Source organism: Rhipicephalus microplus, chromosome 7, assembly GCF_043290135.1.
Source record: "Rhipicephalus microplus isolate Deutch F79 chromosome 7, USDA_Rmic, whole genome shotgun sequence".
Classification (NCBI taxonomy): Eukaryota; Metazoa; Arthropoda; class Arachnida; order Ixodida; family Ixodidae; genus Rhipicephalus; species Rhipicephalus microplus.
In genome coordinates, this window is record NC_134706.1 from 42,283,900 (window position 1) to 42,302,177 (window position 18,278).

Consider the following 18,278-nt stretch of genomic DNA (forward strand, 5'->3'; position numbering starts at 1 on the left):
ACTTTGGGCACGTACCTTTGGGACTACCTTGGAGAGAGCTCTGTTCTTTGTTCAAGGTCAATTGCGCGTGATTTCGAGAGCGTTGGGCTGGGCAGAGCCTTGACCACATGTCCACTGCTTCAATTGCGTGATGATGCTATTAGACTGGCAGAACTAAACTACTGGTAATAACTCAGAACGGCTGGCGCAGAATTGCCACATTTGGCTAAATTACGAATCATTTTTCGCCATATGGTCGGGATGCCGTAACTTTTCTCGTGAATGCGTAGTCGGGCGTTGTCTCTTCCCCTAAGTCCTTTAGCGCGATGAGTGTCAGTTTTTCTTGCAGGTTACGTATTCGCAGTAAATAGGCGTGTGGTAGTGGAGTTAGTGGGCGCAGTAAATAGGCGTGTGGTAGTGGGCTGTAGTGGGTGAGGAGCAGTGAGGCACAGCCTAGTGGGGATTGCTAGTAGACAAACTTATGTTTCCTTGTTCAAGTGCTGTAATGATTCTGCAAATTCACTCTCTCAGTAAAGTCCCGGCGCAAGAAGAAATTGGTGTGACGCACGCAGCCTGGCTAAACTGAGCTGTAGTATCACATGGAAGCTAGTATTGAAGCCGGTCGAATGGGCGTAGCCAAAGAGAGAGGGAAAGGGTCAGGTTTCAAAAAAAAAGGTTATTAACTGTCAATAACCTCTGACGTATAGCCGCATACAACGATCCGTGGTATACAGGTATATGTGCCGCACGTGCCTGAAGACGAGGGCTTCAGGACTTGCTCTCCTATTTTTCAAATCCTTTTATTCTCCCATGCCAAGTTTTGCTTTTAGGAAGCTGAGGAGGAAATCATGCGATCTTCCAGACTACGTGGATAGATAGACAGACGGACAGACAGAAAGACAGACAGACAGATAAATATATATATATATATATATATATATATATATATATATATATATATATATATATATATATATATATATATATATATAAAAGAAAGAAAGAAAGAAAGATAGATAGATAGATAGATAGATAGATAGATAGATAGATAGAAACTCTAAAGCTGCCTTACGTTTGCTAAGAAATATAATGAGCACTACAAATGCGTTTGCGGCTCTTTACGGTTCAGTATAGTCCTGGGTTAGCGTCTTTTCATTCTCTCTTCTTATCAGGGTGAGTACAACTCGCAAAATTACGTACACCAGCCAAATTACCTAATGAATTGAACAATAGGCTTAACGAGCTAAGCCAGTTGTCCAGCCCGGTGTCTGGAGTTCTCGACATCAGTGAACGGAAACTGACTGGCAGCGAAGCACAAGACTAACGGCACCCGGACGTTAGTTAAGTAACCGGACTTTCTCTGGACATTCGAAGTACACGCCAAGGCCTGCTGCGTAATTGAATCAAGTGGGACCTAGCATCTCAGGGTAAGGCTTTCCGTATGATTAGCTATTTCGCTGGAATGTAGTGTCTCATTTATAAGCTCCTTACGTCACCCACGAAAATTATCACCGATGATGGGCAGTTGAACTAGACTTCTTATGCACACTTAGGTTTGTGTTCGGCATCGGTTGAAAGTATTTGCTCTTGGCTGTAGTAGCGTGGCATTGGTAGTTGGCAAACAAGTATGTAATTTCTAGGCATGACGTATGCCACTTCGCGTCCGGCCCCACTGGTTCATTGCTTCGTAGCCCGTCGTTTGAAGAGGGCCATACTATTGCGGCTCACCGGTTTCGTGCTGGGGTCGTCATTCAGCTTGCCAGATGCAGTTGATAGATGGATGCCTCCCAACAACAAATAATACCTGGGGTTTAATCAGCAGTGTGATGGCTTCTGCTCGACAATGTGCACTGGCTAGTTAGGCGTTCGAGTGTCGGATGATGTCACATTACGAGAATTTTTCAGTATGGATTTCCGAATATATTTGGGAAAGTCCAGCTAAATCGGACTAGGTGCTCATTCGGTGACAGTAGCTTGCCAGTCGAGTGTTGGATTTGTGATAACGCGGGGCTTTAGTTTAGACATTCTGGTATTTCGCACAGGTATGGTGTTTATGGTTACTGCCGCTATATGGAGTCACTGGGGATCACTGCGAAAAGGCCGTTAGCTACTGTGTACGCTTTAGAGACATGTCTTTATTTTGTAGTGCTTTGTTTATCTGATGGTTTCACCGTGCGGCTAGAAGGGTGCATTTGAGCTTCCCATGCGTTTTTTAAATGCGAATGCATTTCGTAGTTGGGCTATGTCAGGCATCCGGTGTTGTCCGCGGCGTTGTCCACGCGCTGACAGGTGTTATCTCTCTAATCTTACTCCCTTTCCTATAGCAAAAGCTACGGGCGCACGCGATTCTCCTCACCCCTAGCAACAGTCACACGTAGTGCGAGAAAGTGTAGAAGAGGGTAGGTGCCGGTCTTCGCGGCTCCTACTCTTGCCGTTCGCTTTCTCTCCTTTATGCGGCCCATTCTCCCGTCCGCTCGCACCTCGCTCTCGAACGTTCGCTGGCTGGGTGCCTCTCAAGGCGTTGACAGTATTCGGTGAAGGCGATTGTCTGACGGCAATGGTAGCCTTTCTCAAGAAGTGCATTCGCATTGCCCCACAATTCACTTTGGGTAGATGGGGACATTTTCTTTACTTTTGTGCAAGCGTGCCCATCCTTTTCGAGTAAATGTGATACATGAAAACAAAAAAGAATCTGACGTAGCACTAGGCCGTGAAAGAAGCAAAGAACCAACGAAAGAAGATTTAAATAAGGTATAAAATAATCCAAAGGTGAAAAGAAATAAAGCATAAATAACGTACACATGAAAGCGCTTCATGCCTACTCCAGCCATTCTGGTATGGAATCAGTTTTTAAGGCCACAGCCTAAATAACTAACACTAGGGTGTTCAGGGACACTAATAATAATGCACTCGGAAAAGTATAAACTGAAATTCCTGATAATATTACAGTATGATAAATAATGCAGCAGTTATCTCTCACCTTGCAATAACACTTATCGTATTAATAGTTTTAAAGTCTGAATATGCAGTCCAGAAGATGTAATATTACCGTTATGTTCCGTATAAATTGTTCGCTTATGATGTCGGTTGACAAGTCTATAAGCACTGCGGCGATATGTTGAATACTGTTCTTAGGCATACGATCGCTTTCCTTTCGATTGTTCGTATGAATTCACCCGTAACCCCTCCCACATAATTGTAGTATACGTGTCTTATGATTATTAAATAAAAACTTAAGAGTTCTAACAGAGCACGTTGGAATAAATAAAAAAATGCAAAACAAACATCTGTGCGAATGTTGAATGAACATATAAAAGAACAAACTGTTAAGAGAATAAAGAAGAAAGGGATGGTGTGCCGAAAAAAGCACAGTTTCAAAAATGACATCAAACGAAAAGAAAGAGTTTGTACCAAAACAATCAAGCAACGAATTCGTAATATTAAGTCAGACAAAAAAGGGATAATAACTAACGAGGCGAAAATGGCAAAAATGTAGTACAGTGAAATATAGGAATTGTCTTTTTCAAGTCCCAACTCGACTTTTACGATAACGCGAGCGATGACATTTGAGCTGCCTCCTCCATAAAATAGGACAACGACACCATCGCGTACCCTCTAATGGAAAGTCGTGTCAATCACTCTTTTTTGGCATCAGAGAGAGAAAGATCGGAGAGCGTCAAATACGCTGATCGCGATTTACATCTGAAACTCGAGCCGTCCAAGTGACATTTTTTTTCTTCACCCAGCATGTCTCTCAAGGTAACAAAAGCCATCGCCCAGTTCACATAGATTATTTTATTATTTGCTATTTTCACACAAAGCAGGAAGGTGCTCCAGAAAGTGTATGTAATATTAATTTTTTACGTTACATTTTATATCCTATCTTGAATACGCTGAATCGGTAGAATCAAGGTTTGCGAATGACGACGCATAGAAGGTGATGACCTATGACCATTATTGAAGGTGTAACTTTAAGAGAAAAGAAGAGAGCAGAGTGGGCCCCGCCGTGGTGGTCTAGTGGCTAAGGTACTCGGCTGCTGACCCGCAGGACGCGGCTTCGAATCCCGGCTGCGGCGGCTGCATTTCCGATGGAGGCGGAAATGTTGTAGGCCCGTGTGCTCAGATTATGGTGCATGTTAAAGAACCCCAGGTGGTCTAAATTTCTGGAGCCCTCCACTACGGCGTCTCTCATAATCATATAGTGGTTTTGGGACGTTAAACCCCACATATCAACCAAGAGAGCAGAGTGGATCAGAGAACAAAGTGGGGTTAAGGATATCATAGTTTAAATTGAAAAGAAGAAATGACATGGGCCAGCCATGTAACGCAATAACGAGGATAACCACTGGTCATTAGGGGTAACTGACTTGATTCCCAGAGAAGGCAAGCGGGCTAGAAGGAGACAGAAAATTAGGTGGGCTGAGGAGATTGGAATGTTTGCGTGTATAAAGTGGCACCAGCAAGCACAGGACAGTGTTGACTGGCGTAACATGGTAGAGGCCTTTGTCCATCAGTGGACGTAATCAGGCTGATGATGGTGATGATTCAAGTAGTAAAGCTTTAGACGTTACTACACGGACATGTACATATCTTTCTTGAAGCTTTTTTAATGCAGTCGCTAAAATTCAGGTGATTAAGAAACTTAAATTATTATTTCTTCGCTTGAGATGTTCAGAAACGACGGTTCAGTTTTTTTACTGGCTTTTGTTGCCGTATTAGAGAACAGCGAACGTGATCGGCACTGCTCAGCTCGTTAGGATGCGGAAATAATCCATAGCATGAGCTATAGGAAGAAAAGCAACACAAAGTGGGTTTTTTGAAACTTTTTCTTTAGTTAAGTTACATTTTAGGCATTCGATAGTATTTTAAAGTTTGGGAGCCAAAATACATTGTAGTGAATTCGATAGAAAAAAATGGCGGACGAAATTCGCACCACATTTGTACAGGCTCGAATGCCTCTTGTTTGTATGCCGAAGTTGGCAAAGCAAACACTGCAAGGATGATAAATATGTAACATGAAAAATACATATTGCTAAGGTTCTTGGTAGCTTCGCATGCTAACGTGAGTCTTAGGAGCCGTTCTCCTAGCTGTACGTCATTAAATAGAACATTGGAGTATGCCAATGACCTTCTTATCGCAGGACGATATTTGTTCAATTTCGCGCTATCTATCTATCTATCTATCTATCTATCTATCTATCTATCTATCTATCTATCTATCTATCTATCTATCTATCTATCTATCTATCTATCTGTCTGTCTCTCTGTCGGGTGTCTATCTATCTATCTATCTATCTATCTATCTATCTATCTATCTATCTATCTATCTATCTATTTATCTATCTATCTATCTATCTATCTATCTATCTATCTATCTATCTATCTGTCTCTATCTATCTATCTATCTATCTATCTATCTATCTATCTATCTATCTATCTATCTATCTATCTATCTATCTATCTGTCTGTCTGTCTGTCTGTCTGTCTGTCTGTTATCTATTACTGCTGCACATTCGATTACCTGTAGTGCACGTAGTCTTCCGCTCAGAGAGAGTTTCTTTTACCTTCCCTTCTGCATCACTTTCTTCCGTGCTCCTGGGAGTGCAACTTGTACGAAACTGCAAATACCCGGTTCAGAGAAGAAACGAATCTTCATACAAGATATATGAGCGTTAAGCATACGAGCCATCTGCTCCCTCTTTTCTTGTCCCAATAAATGCAAAACTTTATTACTAATACTTTTTTTCGGTGAAGGCGGAGCCCTCAGTCCAGGACCCCTGAGGCCTTTGCCATCTTGAAAGCTCTGTCGATCAGCTTGAGCTGTTCTTCAGGCTTAGAGGAGGACTGCGCAGTCTCCCACTACTCCGGTGTTGGTGTACAGTTTCTTGGCACTACCTGTGTGTGTTGGCAGGCCCATGTCATGTAGTAAAGTATGGGGTGTTTTCTGCATAGCGGGCATTTGTTGGCATATATTCCCGGATAGATTTTACTCAGATTACTGAGATTGGGGTACGTATCAGTCTGCAGCTGTCTCCAGGCAACTGACTGCTCTCTGCTGAGGTCTTTGTGGGGAGGGGGGTATAACCTTCTTGTCCCAAACAAGACGAGTTCAAAAAGAATAAAAAATAAATACAAATGATAATCGAGATGATTAGATAATGTAAAAACCACGCGTAACACAAAACAATAGAGGCGTAGTGGAAGAGTTTATCTTATCTGCATCCCACTTCCATTTCCCTCTTAGGAGGATTGTTGTCAACGCGGTATTGATTGGTTGCAGACAAAAATGGCGGTCTTTCTCTGTTTAGACATGATTTCTGCTACGGCTCAAGACTATCGCACGCGTCACTATTTTTTGTTGACGTCATCATTTGTGGGTTTCTATCCACTGCTTCTTTTTACGCGCGAAGCAGCTTTTTGATTAGCCTGTGTAACGCTGTTCCCCCGTACGAACGCGTCGCGCGCCGCAGGCGCTCGAGAGCTGCCAAGTAGGTCACGTCGCTGCTGTGCGTTGGCGTCACGCTCCCCTCTCAGTGCGCGCTGACGTCACTGCATCTCTCGCCTGTTATGCGCTCGTCCATTGTCCCGTAACAGCTGCCGCGAGCCCCACTCGCTACACCACCGACTCGTCGGTTTATGTGCAATAAACCTAACGCGCCAGACACGTGCGTAGAAACATGTCTGTACGCGTCACCTACAATACCTACGCCAGCCACCACTTCAAAAGTATCTTGATATCACCGCAGCACTCGCGTTACCATCGTTCTACCCGTGACGCCACGCATGCGCAACTCTGCTGGTTCGCATCCCATCAAGGTTCTCCTCGGAAGATTTCTTTTTTTTTTAAGAAAACCTTCATTACAGGTAGACAGAGCACTGCTGCTTTGCTGCACAATTTTCTAGCATACATTAGGAGTACGGCACCTATACCCTCAAAAAAAAAATCAGTGACGACAGCAACAAAAATTAAGGCAATGAAATAAATACAAAACATCCTTCCCTCCAAAGGCTTCAACTCAAAAAAGATAAATAAATTTAGGGAGACATTAGGGCACTGAAGCAGTTTACTATCACTCAAATTCATTCAAGGCGCGTAAAACATTACGGGCTCTTTTTTTTTCTCTGCAGAAAGAAAAACGTTGCATGTGACAATAGCAATGCGGCCTTCGGAATAAAAGATACAGGGCCGTACCTGTCAGTGAGCTTTAAACTAGAAGTGTTTTCATGTTCTTCTATTTCATAACCATTTGAATACTCTATCGTGCTTCTTCGTTTTTATTCGTGGAGATCAGAAGGTGAGGGCGGCCACATAAAAAAACACGTGAAACTCTAGGTCGTAAGGCTCTCTTCTACAAGACAGATCATACAACCTTCTCACAGTGAAGTTTTTTTGTAATGTTCTAGTCATGGAAACGACCGTCATATATCTCCTCGAAGCTCTTTCTTCAAATTTTGTTCCTGTTCGCAAATAAATTGCGTTTCCACCGAATGGCGCCCTTTTTAGAGTTTTACCTTTTCTCGCCGCAGTTGCGAAAAAGCCTTATGATTCGTAGAATAGGTCATACTGTGGTTGATTGCTGGGGAGAGCCCATTTGCTTTACAGCCTGCAGTACAGAAGACTGGTAAGAACCATTTTGTCTTTGTGGCCGCCTCGAATGACAACTCTGGTGAAAGGTTCCTGCTAGATACTTTTTTTGAGGCAAGAGTTTTTAGCTGCCTCATTAAACAAAAAAGTGATCACGGGGGTCGGTGTCAATACGACTGATTAATAAAATGATCATTGCTTAAGAGGTCACCCTATGGCGCATTTATGACATCTTATTACGTGACGTAATCTTATGAAGTCATCACATTACATCTTCACGTGCTTGAATGTGGCCCGGTCCAGGAGGCAATACGAAACCCCTTAATAAGCAAAATATTCTTAATGCCTCCCAATCTGAAGGAAATGAAGAAGCTATTTGTTGTTGAAAGAAGCGCAATATAATGAGAAAAAGGTTTAAAGGTTTTGCCTTCCAACCGCCTTAAGGAAATGCGTAAGGATTCTTGCGGTTTTTCTCATTCCAGTTTTCTGAAGAGGTTTCAGTGCAAAGCCATTTTGATGTTTCCACTAGTATATCCTTTTCTCTTTTTAAGTTAGCGCCACCACTCTCGCGAAAAAGTTTGACTATCTCATCTGCGTGTCCCATACTCCTTAGCCACGCCGTTCATGTTCTGAACTGCTGAACTATCTAGTTCCTTCACCACGTTTTCTTTTTCTGCAAGAGCAAAATGTTTTTTAGAGTCAAGTCAGCAGCAAATATGGACTTAGAGTGATACTTGTGGGTTGGTGTTTCTTATACACAATAAAAAATGACCGACTGAATGTCCCCGTGTCTAGGCCCCGTGTGGAAAGTATAGAGAAAACGGCTGAAGAAGGAGAATAAAGAAGGGTGTTTCATTTGTCGTGACTGTGCATGGTAGGGATCAGGACATGGCATGCAATCTTCGAACGAGTACGGATGTGCTGCATCATCTCACTATGACTTGCGAATTTAACATCGCAAGCAGAAATTGAAGGTACCTGCTGTGGTGCGTACTATATTGTCACGTAGTGTTGGAACTTGCACCGCAGAAACTCGAAGGCACTTTGGGGCAACCACTTTTTTTGGTAGAACTCGGGGTCCAGATGGTCGTCGGTAACATCTGAAGGACGCAGCTGCCGCGCCGGCGTGTCACATGAAATACTCACTCGCGGCTCGCCGCTTCACAGACACACCCACTGATTGAGCCTCCGCAGTTAGCCGACTTGTACCCATTATCAATACGTCAACAGAATGAGACGCGATACCATCTTTCTCACGTGATCATACCAGGCGCCTACTTTGGCGCATGTAAAGATGATTGACACAAATGATAAACGTGCACTTTCACTGCGACAAGTCAAAAAAATTCACGTGGCGGTATTGTGTGCTATTGTAAGACATACGGGAACAACTCGCGAGTAGTGAGGTGTAAGACAAGAATTTCGATATTCCCTGATACGTGCATTTGTTGCAGCGAAGCTGTGTGTTGCTGAAAACGCATCTTCTTTCTCACATGCATGCAAGGGTTTCCACCATGCATAGGCCAGAGAAATTGGGCAAGTCACGCACCTCCATACGTGTCAACAAATTTGCAGTCATTCTCGTGAAAATACGTGCCATATAAAATGAACCAAACCCACTACTCAATGCTGGCTTACAATTTGTGAATGGAGCACACAGGCTGCTAACATTAAATACGTTTTACGGGCACACTTAACTAGCAATTGAGAAACACCTCTGTCTTTTCTCGTAATCTTATGATGGACTTGAAAACAAGCTGACTGTTTCTTGCATACTGATACTCTCGGTTATTTCACTGATTCTACAAGATGGCGTATTATCACCACTTTAATTGTGACAATAATCAGCTTTATGTCAACATCATATTTGATACACCCTTCCCACAGACACAGATCGTTCACTTGGAGAACAGTTAGAGCGCATGCTTAAGCAAGTTCTTTTTTCACGCGTAGAGAGCTTGAGCATGCACTTGCTGCAAACAATTGGTCTCATCCAGTACTCACGTAAACAAAATTATAAAATTAAAAACTTGTTCTCTCTCTCTCTTTCTCACTCATCGCAAACAGCAATCGGTGGATCAGCAACAATTATAGGTGCACCACTAAACACATAAAATAAAGTAACGAGAATAGCAACGGTGACAGAAAAAAAACAAGAGCTAAACCATCTACAGAGGAACTAAAGAGAACGGCACATAAGAAAATGCAGTGCGTAGTACAAAGCAAGGCATCGACATTAGTTGGGTTGTGTTCCACCTTTCAGCTATAACAATAACGTAGGCACAAAGAAAAGAACGAATCTTTTCATGGGTGAGAAAGAAATTTGCCGTATGTGCTAGTTCCATCTCGCCTGAAAGAACTTTCACATTATTTAAAGGTATACTTGCTTGTGCGAGTCGGAACTGTTCATTGTCACCCTATTGCGCACGGCTTAAAATGCGAACACTTGCGATGAAGGACAGGACGGACACAAGCGCAATCTGGACACAAGCGGACACCACCGCTTGTGTCCGTCTAGTCCTTCATCCCAAGTGTTCCGTCTTTTAATCAGTGCGCAACAAGGTGACAATGAATCTCTCATTACATTCTTGCACGGCCCCCACTCAGCTTGGAGCTGTAGTTTAATGGATGTGTCGGACATTTTTATTCCCGTCATTTTACATGGCAGGTACCGTGCAGAAGCTACTTATTCTTTTATTACTTGCTTAATATTTATTTATATATTTACTCAGAAGCTTATATTTATATCTAAAATAATCGATCACGTGTGCGCGTGAGTTGCTGTGCTTCATTTCCTACCTACATATTCTGATTCTCACTTGAAAAACGTCAGTCCTGCGCAGAAGGCACAGCGAAGTAATAGCGAAAGCTAGAATGCGGCCTTTCAGAGCCTTTTCAAAACACTCATTGTGTAACTACTGCAAGCACACTTGCTTGATACCCACTAGGATATTAATAAAAAAGTATTTTGGCCAGTAGGCCAGATCGCTACGCTATTTTTCGGCATTGTTCTGAGAAGCATGGTATCCACTGAATAACTGCAAGGAATTTTGTGCCAATTGTTCATGCAGTGTCTGACGACAATGAGGAATGCCTGAAGTGGGTATGCGCCACAGTTCATAGGAGAACAAGAACAAGCTTTGAAAATAGGTTGGAGCATCGGACGGCCCACTCGTTACGCTATTCGCGTTGTGTGACGACAGGTTGTTATTTCGCTGTTTTGATTGATTGATTGATTGATTTGTGGGGTTTAACGTCCCGAAACCACCATATGATTATGAGAGACGCCGTAGTAGAGGGCTCCGGAAATTTTGACCACCTGGGGTTCTTCAACGTGCACCCAAATCTGAGTACGCGGGCCTACACCATTTCCGCCTCCATCGGAAATGCAGCCGCAGCAGCCGGGAATCGAACCCGCCACCTGTGGGTCAGCAGCCGAGTACCTTAGCCAATACATCACCACGGCAGGGCATTTCGCTGTTTTAAAACGCTTTATAAGTCGTATTAACGCTCTAGTGGCTAAGGTACTCGGCTGCTGACCCGCAGGTCGCGGGTTCAAATCCCGGCTGCGGCGGCTGCATTTCCGATGGAGGCGGAAATGTTGTAGGCCCGTGTGCTCAGATTTGGGTGCACGTTAAAGAACCCCAGGTGGTCTAAATTTCCGGAGCCCTCCACTACGGCGTCTCTCATAATCATATGGTGGTTTTGGGACGTTAAACCCCACAAATCAATCAATCAATCAATCAAGTCGTATTAACGCGATTGTTTTCCCCACATCAAGCCTGCCTAAGGCAAGTTTGTCAACAAGTCACTAGCACCAGCAGAGCTCAGTGGTGTAACACTGAGCTGGCACCCAGCGGACCAGGATTTGAGCCCCACTGTGTCGTTGGTGCTAGGTTTGCCAACAAGTCACAAGCACCGGCGTAGCACAGTGGTAGAATACTGGGGTGGCAGCCCTCGTACCTGGCCTTCGAGCCCCACTGTATCTTCAACGCTAGGTTTTTTTTAGGGGCGAAGCTCGTAAAGACGTGGATCGTGCGTCCTCGATGTATGCAGGAGTAGTAGGTAACCACCGGTGGCACATACCCGTTTAGAGCGGCTACGTGCCACAAGGAGTTCGAGATGCGAGATGACGGTACTTAAAGTGTTCACTAGATGAACGCACGGATGGACAGAGTAGCAGACGTTCGGACGGATGGACGCACAAACGGACGGACGCGCGGACAGATGGGTGGATGTAAGGAAGAACGGATGGACGCATGGTCAGACGGGAGCAAGAAAGAACGAACGGACGGAAGCATGGACGGGCTGACGGACGCTTCGCCTTACTCATCATTCACTACGTAGGTATGCTGTGATTTTTCCAATTTCGAACGATGTGGTTACGGACACTGGTGGCGGCGGTGGCGGCGGACAGCTGCGTGCGACCCGAGTTGGGATCTTATAACACCTTTCGTTGTAAAAATAATTATCTTGTTTCGTTTTACACGATACTAAACATGTGCAGGCGAAAAGTATAATGCCTGAAAAAGGAACGAACTCCTTTTTTTCATAGTTCACAGTACACGATTCATGTGGGGTCAAAAATATGCGCTCCTAGGTGCACACGGTGTTTTCAACGATTTGATGCTTTTTCGTCCCAACATTAAGGTGACAGCTGCATTTACAATATTGAATTGTGGTCTTTTATCGAGATGATTTGCATTAGCGTCACGCCAATTCTTTCTTGTCTGAGCACTACCACATGTACTTCGTTGTTACACGTAGCAACTGGTGTTTTGTGCTGCGGAGCACAAGACCGAAACACCTATTCACGACAAGGTGGGAAGAAACAATAGTGAGATCTGTGCAATGCTATCGAAATAAATAGGAAAGAATTAATTAAGCAAACAAACAAAGAATGAATGGAAAAAATATACAAAAATGAAGTTTCTCAAAAAGAAAAAAAGGCACTGGAACGTTTTTCTCTATATTTGATCATCTTCTTTTACGCCATGTCAGAATAACGGTCGGGGTCCTGGAAACGTTCCCCTATGCTCAAGAGGAACCAATATTGGTATTCCGCACAGCAGCGCAAATGTCCCTCTCGCATCTCGCACTATGTGCCATGCGTGAGTTCATCAATTTGCGAACGCTTTACCGAACGACTTTTCCTTTTCATATCCACGATGAGCATTCAGTCGCCGAGGTGCTTGTTTTCTTTTTTTTCCTTTATGTTGTTTTCGCCATCTAAGCGTGTGGCCAGTCTGTCGTAAAAGGTTCAGCATGGATCAATATTCATTTTATTCGTTTCGCCATTCATTACATCGAATAACTGTGCAAAACAATCATGTGCCGATGATTGTTAGACACGTGTGTTCGCCCACTGATTGGTTTTAGCACCCTTGGCCTTTGATTTAGGATAAACAAGATCTCTTTCGTCCAGCCCAGCGCTCACAATTTTTCTCGTGCTCTTTTTCTTCAATACAGAAAAGCAAATGACTGCTCAGACAACGAATGAGGCAAGCAGTTTCTTTTATTGCAATATCAAATATATTGACACTTTCAGCTGAATTATATTGACACTGTCGACACTCTCGGCTGGAAAGCGCCGGCGCCGGCGTGCGCTTTCCAGAGGAGTGCCGTCACAGCCTTGGTAGACATATGACCGCCGACGCGCGCGCCTTCACCCCTGTGCAGTCGCCATCTGACACTGCGCTGGAGCCGCTTGATAGCGCCTCTGACTGGCGTTTGCCACTGTGGTATAGCCATGGAGAAGGAGAGTGCAAATGCTGCTCAACAGTGCAGTAGAGCAGAGAAGCTTAACTCATCGGATCCCGAAGTAGTTGCCCGGCAAAATAAAAATACATGTGCCACATAATACGTATACCGTGTGTGTGTCATTGGAACAGCTGTAAGCATGATACCTGGAAAGCTAAGAATAATCAGCTGAACCTTTGCTAACGCTGCGTATATTCTGGCATAGTTGAGCTAAGCCACTGCCATTTTTTTGTGCAAGCGTTCCATCGTCAGCGCAGCGTCATAAGCGCTACGGTCCTTAGACTTACTTACGTATGCCTTTTCTAGTAAAAAAGACACACCTACAGATATTAACGTGTTCTCATGGTGCCTCACATATGCGCAATAAATGCTTTTTGATTGAGAATCTCACAAGTATGAATGCAAAATTTTGAGCAATAATGGAGGGAGCTGCGGATGGTGTTGGCCGCTTAAAGTTTTTGGTGACGTCAAATGTAACCTTAAGGGTAGACAAACAGACAAATGTACCGACAGACAGACCAAAATTTTTGCTATGAAGGTCTACAAGAACGACTATCGGCTTTAAAAGACTTCAGCGCACGGAATCGAACATGGGACCTCCACGTCCTGAATGCGAGCCGTTAACCACTGAGCCACTGAGAGCTACATCCTTCATCGTTCAAACGGCAAGCTACTCAAATCTACCACTTACCGCTGTTGGCGGGCATCTCAGTGGGGAACTGTCGTATTTTCAGCATTGTCAGCAAAATGGCAAAGTGAGTGCGCGGCGGCTCTCGTCTCTCACGCGTACTTCGGCTCGCGTAGAGAATAAGGGGTGCACGCTCGATCACACGCCCCTATCTTGCAGTGCGCAGAATCGTACGTCTTTGCTACCTTTAAGTTTCGTCGGAACGATTGGGTTGTTACCGGGCGCACAAACGTTACTGCAATCCTTGTGCAGTCTCTGTTTACGAAAAGGGCTTTTCAAACACACGTATATAACAAATGAGACACTTATTCGCGTTAAACTGTACCTGTGAGTACGTTTCATGCGTCCTTTGTGCGTGAGAAACGCGGGTCACGCTTGGATCTGCTTGCCATTCTGCACGTGATCTTCTAATTTGTTTCTATCGCATTCATTGCTTCGCGTTTGCTACAAAGCTTTGACTTTTTTAATTAAAATGATAAAAGTAGATGACTTAGCGTTTATAGTTGACGTCGACGTCCCGTTGCGTTGACGTCAGCAAGACTAGTTAAAACATTTATATGGTAACGTCACTACAAGACATTGTTAAGAAGCCACATACTACCATACTTTGTGAAGCCAAGATAACATCATTACGTCACTGTGGCGCCGAAAAAAATGACGGCGTCTTATGACGTCATGACATGGCAACTTCGCTTGGTCAAAGGTCGGCTTAACACGAAAGCAATGTATTGCCAAGATAAATCGAAGGTCAGTTGATCACGGAGGCAGTGCACAGCCAGGTTAGGAGACAACAAAACGACAAACGATGCGGGACGAAAGGTTTCTCTTCACGTTCTGACTAACGAGAAAAATCAGCTGGCTGTCACAACGTAAGGCACCCTGGCACCGTCACTTGTATGTGTCTACAAGAAAAGAAGCTCCACATTAAATATTTGCGAAGACTTACAGAAGAAAAAATACAAAAGGCAGTGTTACGGTCTTAGTACAAAACAAAAAAAAAGAGGACAGGAGAAAACAAGGCACCAAAATTAACGCATGCCACAATGGCCTTGATGACAACAGCGTGAACCGCCTTTACGTATTTTGTCGGCTTACTTCGGTGCGGTGCACACCAGAAGAGGAGCTTAGCTAAAGCTCTCCGTGTAATTGTTGTTTAGTTGTTTTTTTTCTCTTCACAGGATGATGCGCAGTCACACATAATTTATCTGTTTTTATTAACGCCTAATTTTTTTCTTCGGGGTTTCCAACGGCCTCCAGACGGCTTAAGGACAGCGATGGAAGTAGGCCAGTGAATGACGATGATAATAGGGCGACGCAAACCAATTGTCTGTCTATGTTGCCCAAGGGGATCTTCGCCACATTCGGGCCTTCAAAGGTGTGTTTTTGTTGTATCACATTGTCTTTTTTCCTCGTGTCATAATTTTATGGCTGAGACGTTTTGTTTTGACCAACAGCTGCTATTAGGGGTGTGGTTCATTATCTCCTAGTGTTAAAAAAAGTGCAGGAAGGCGTAAATTTCTTAACCAAAGTTTTAGACCTTGCCACATTTATTACCCCGGGAGCTAGCAGTTCTAAGTGAACTGTACATCAAAGCTTTTAGCACGAAAATATTTTATCCCGGGGCCAACCAATACTCTAGGGACGTCATTAAATCGCGGAAATGATGTTGAAATATATATGTACACCATGTGAAAAAAAGTACGTTTAGGAGTCGAACCCTTGACCTTTAGTTCGGCACCAACAGATGCCGCGCATGCTATGCACCGCGCCATGTTCACACAATGTAATGGGTTTATAAATACGCCTCTTATATCCACCACTGTCGTCTCACAGTGCTCTTGGTTAAGGGCAGTGATGCATCATGACCATGACATCCACAATTAGCTCCTTCAATGCCATGTTTCTACTCATCCGCCTTGGTCGGCATCCTTCCTATAGTAGAAGTGGAATTTTGTCACTGCCATAACACACCAGCAGGGTTAAGCATAGCTCATAGCCTCTATCCCTACCAAAAATAGCTCTGCAATGCGCCTGCTTCACCTGGATGTAACTCCGCTTTCCCCACCTGCGCTCCCTCACGAAAAATTGTGGCCTGCCCAAAGGGAACTCACTCCGAGAGTTGCGTTTGCCTCAATTCAGGCACTGGTGTTCAGTAACTCTAACATGCGGTGAGTAGGCGACCGTTTCCAAAGTTTGGTGTACATTATGTCACGCTCTTTGACTGTTACACCCGTTTACTTGGTTCCACTCTCTCATTAACTACTGCAGCTACTTTGTCCATGCATGAATACAAGGAGATATTTATTTATTAGTCAATTGTTAGTTTTAATTGTTATACGTTGTAATTAAGATGTATCACTAAGCGCGAATCTCGGTTAATTCAAGTTAAACTGTGTTTTAGCTGTCAAACATCAATAGACATTGTATAAGCTCTCTTATATCTATGTAAGAACTAGCAGTAACGCAGGTGATATACCACCAGTAATGACTGAAGAAGTCAGGAAAGCCGTCAGTGTCGTGCGACACTGACGAGACACTAGAACATCTACTGTGTTCATGTGAACGTTTTGCGAGTGAACGCAACTTGTTACACGAAACGTTGGAGACACTAGACAGTAGACCTTTTTCCGAAGAGAAGATACTTGGCTCATGGCTCTACGCGTCGCGGGCACTGCTAAGTTTTCTAAAGACGACCGGACTACGCGACCGCTTATAAGCGTGCAATGGACAAGGTCACATCTACGCACACGTTGCCCTTCACTTCTCTCTCTCTTCTCCTTTAATCCCCTCACCCCTTCCCTCAGTACAGGGTAGCAAACCGGGCGTGCGTCTGGTTGACCTCCCTGCCTTTAATTTCTTCCCTTCCTCCTCCTCCTTCCAAGAAAGCATTGAAGAGAATGCAAAGAAACAAAGCTGCTGGTGATGATCAGGTAACATTAGATCTCCTTAAATATGGATGAGAGATTGTGTTTGACAAATCTTCTGTTTATGATGTGTCTCCTAACGGGGAGCGTACCAGAATTTCGGAAGAATGTAAAAATCATCTTAATAGATAAAAAGGGATATGACAAGGACTTGAAAAATTACAGGCCGAACAGGTTGCTCTACATCGTATACAAGCTATTCACAAAGCTAGTTGCTAAAAGGATTAGCACATTATAATCCAATCAGTCAGAATATCAAGCAGGTTTTTGAGCAGGCTACAATCTACCACATTCATACAACCAATAAGGTCATTGAAAAATGTTCAGGATACACCCAACCACTATACAGAGCCTACTAAGATTACGAGAAGGCATTTGATTCTGTAGAGATATCAGCAGTTAGGCCGATGCTGTGAAATCAAGGCGTCAACAAAGCATATACAAATAGCCCGGAATAAATGTACAAATGTACAGTGGATCAACTGCCACCATAGTGTTCCATAAAAAAGCGACAGAATACAAGTGAAGAAGGCTTCAAGACAAAGCGATACGATCTTCCAAATGCTATTTACCGCGTACTTACAGGAAGTTTCCAGGCCTAGAATGAGAAGAGGTGGGGATACGACTTATTTGTGAGTACCTTAGTAACCTGGGCTTCACCGATGAGATCGCAACGCTCAGTAACTCAAGAGAAAAATTGCGATTCATCATTACTGAATTAGACAAAGAGAGCAGAAAGGTAGGTCTCAAAATTATTCTGCAGAAAACGAAAGGAATGCACAACAACCTCGGAAGAGAACAGCGCTTTGAGATAGGTAGCAGTGCATTGGAAGTTGTCAAAGAGATTATCTACTTAGGGAAGGTAGTAACCGTGAAGCGGAACGATGAGGTTGAAGTAACTAGAAGAATTATAATGGGGTGGAGCACATTCTACGAGCATTCTCAAATCATGACTGGCAGATTGCCACTATCTCTCAAGAAAAATGTATACAACAGCTTCATCGTGCCGGTACTGATGGAGCAGAAACATGAAGACTTTCAAAAAGGGTTCAGCCTAAATTGAGGACAACGCAGCGAACGATGGAAAAGAAAATGTTAGGTTTAACCTTAAGAGACAAGGAGAGATCAGTGTGGGTCAGAGAACAAACGTGTGTTGAGGACATCACAGTCAAAACGAAAAAAAGGAGATTGGCTGGGCCCGTAGCTCGTTGGCAGGACAGCCGCTGGCCATTAAGCGTAACTGACTGGATTACCAGAGAAGGCAAGGGAGAGAGGGAGAGTTAGTTCGGCAGATGAGATTAGGAAGTTTGTATGTAAGTGGCAGTAGCCACTACAGGACTGG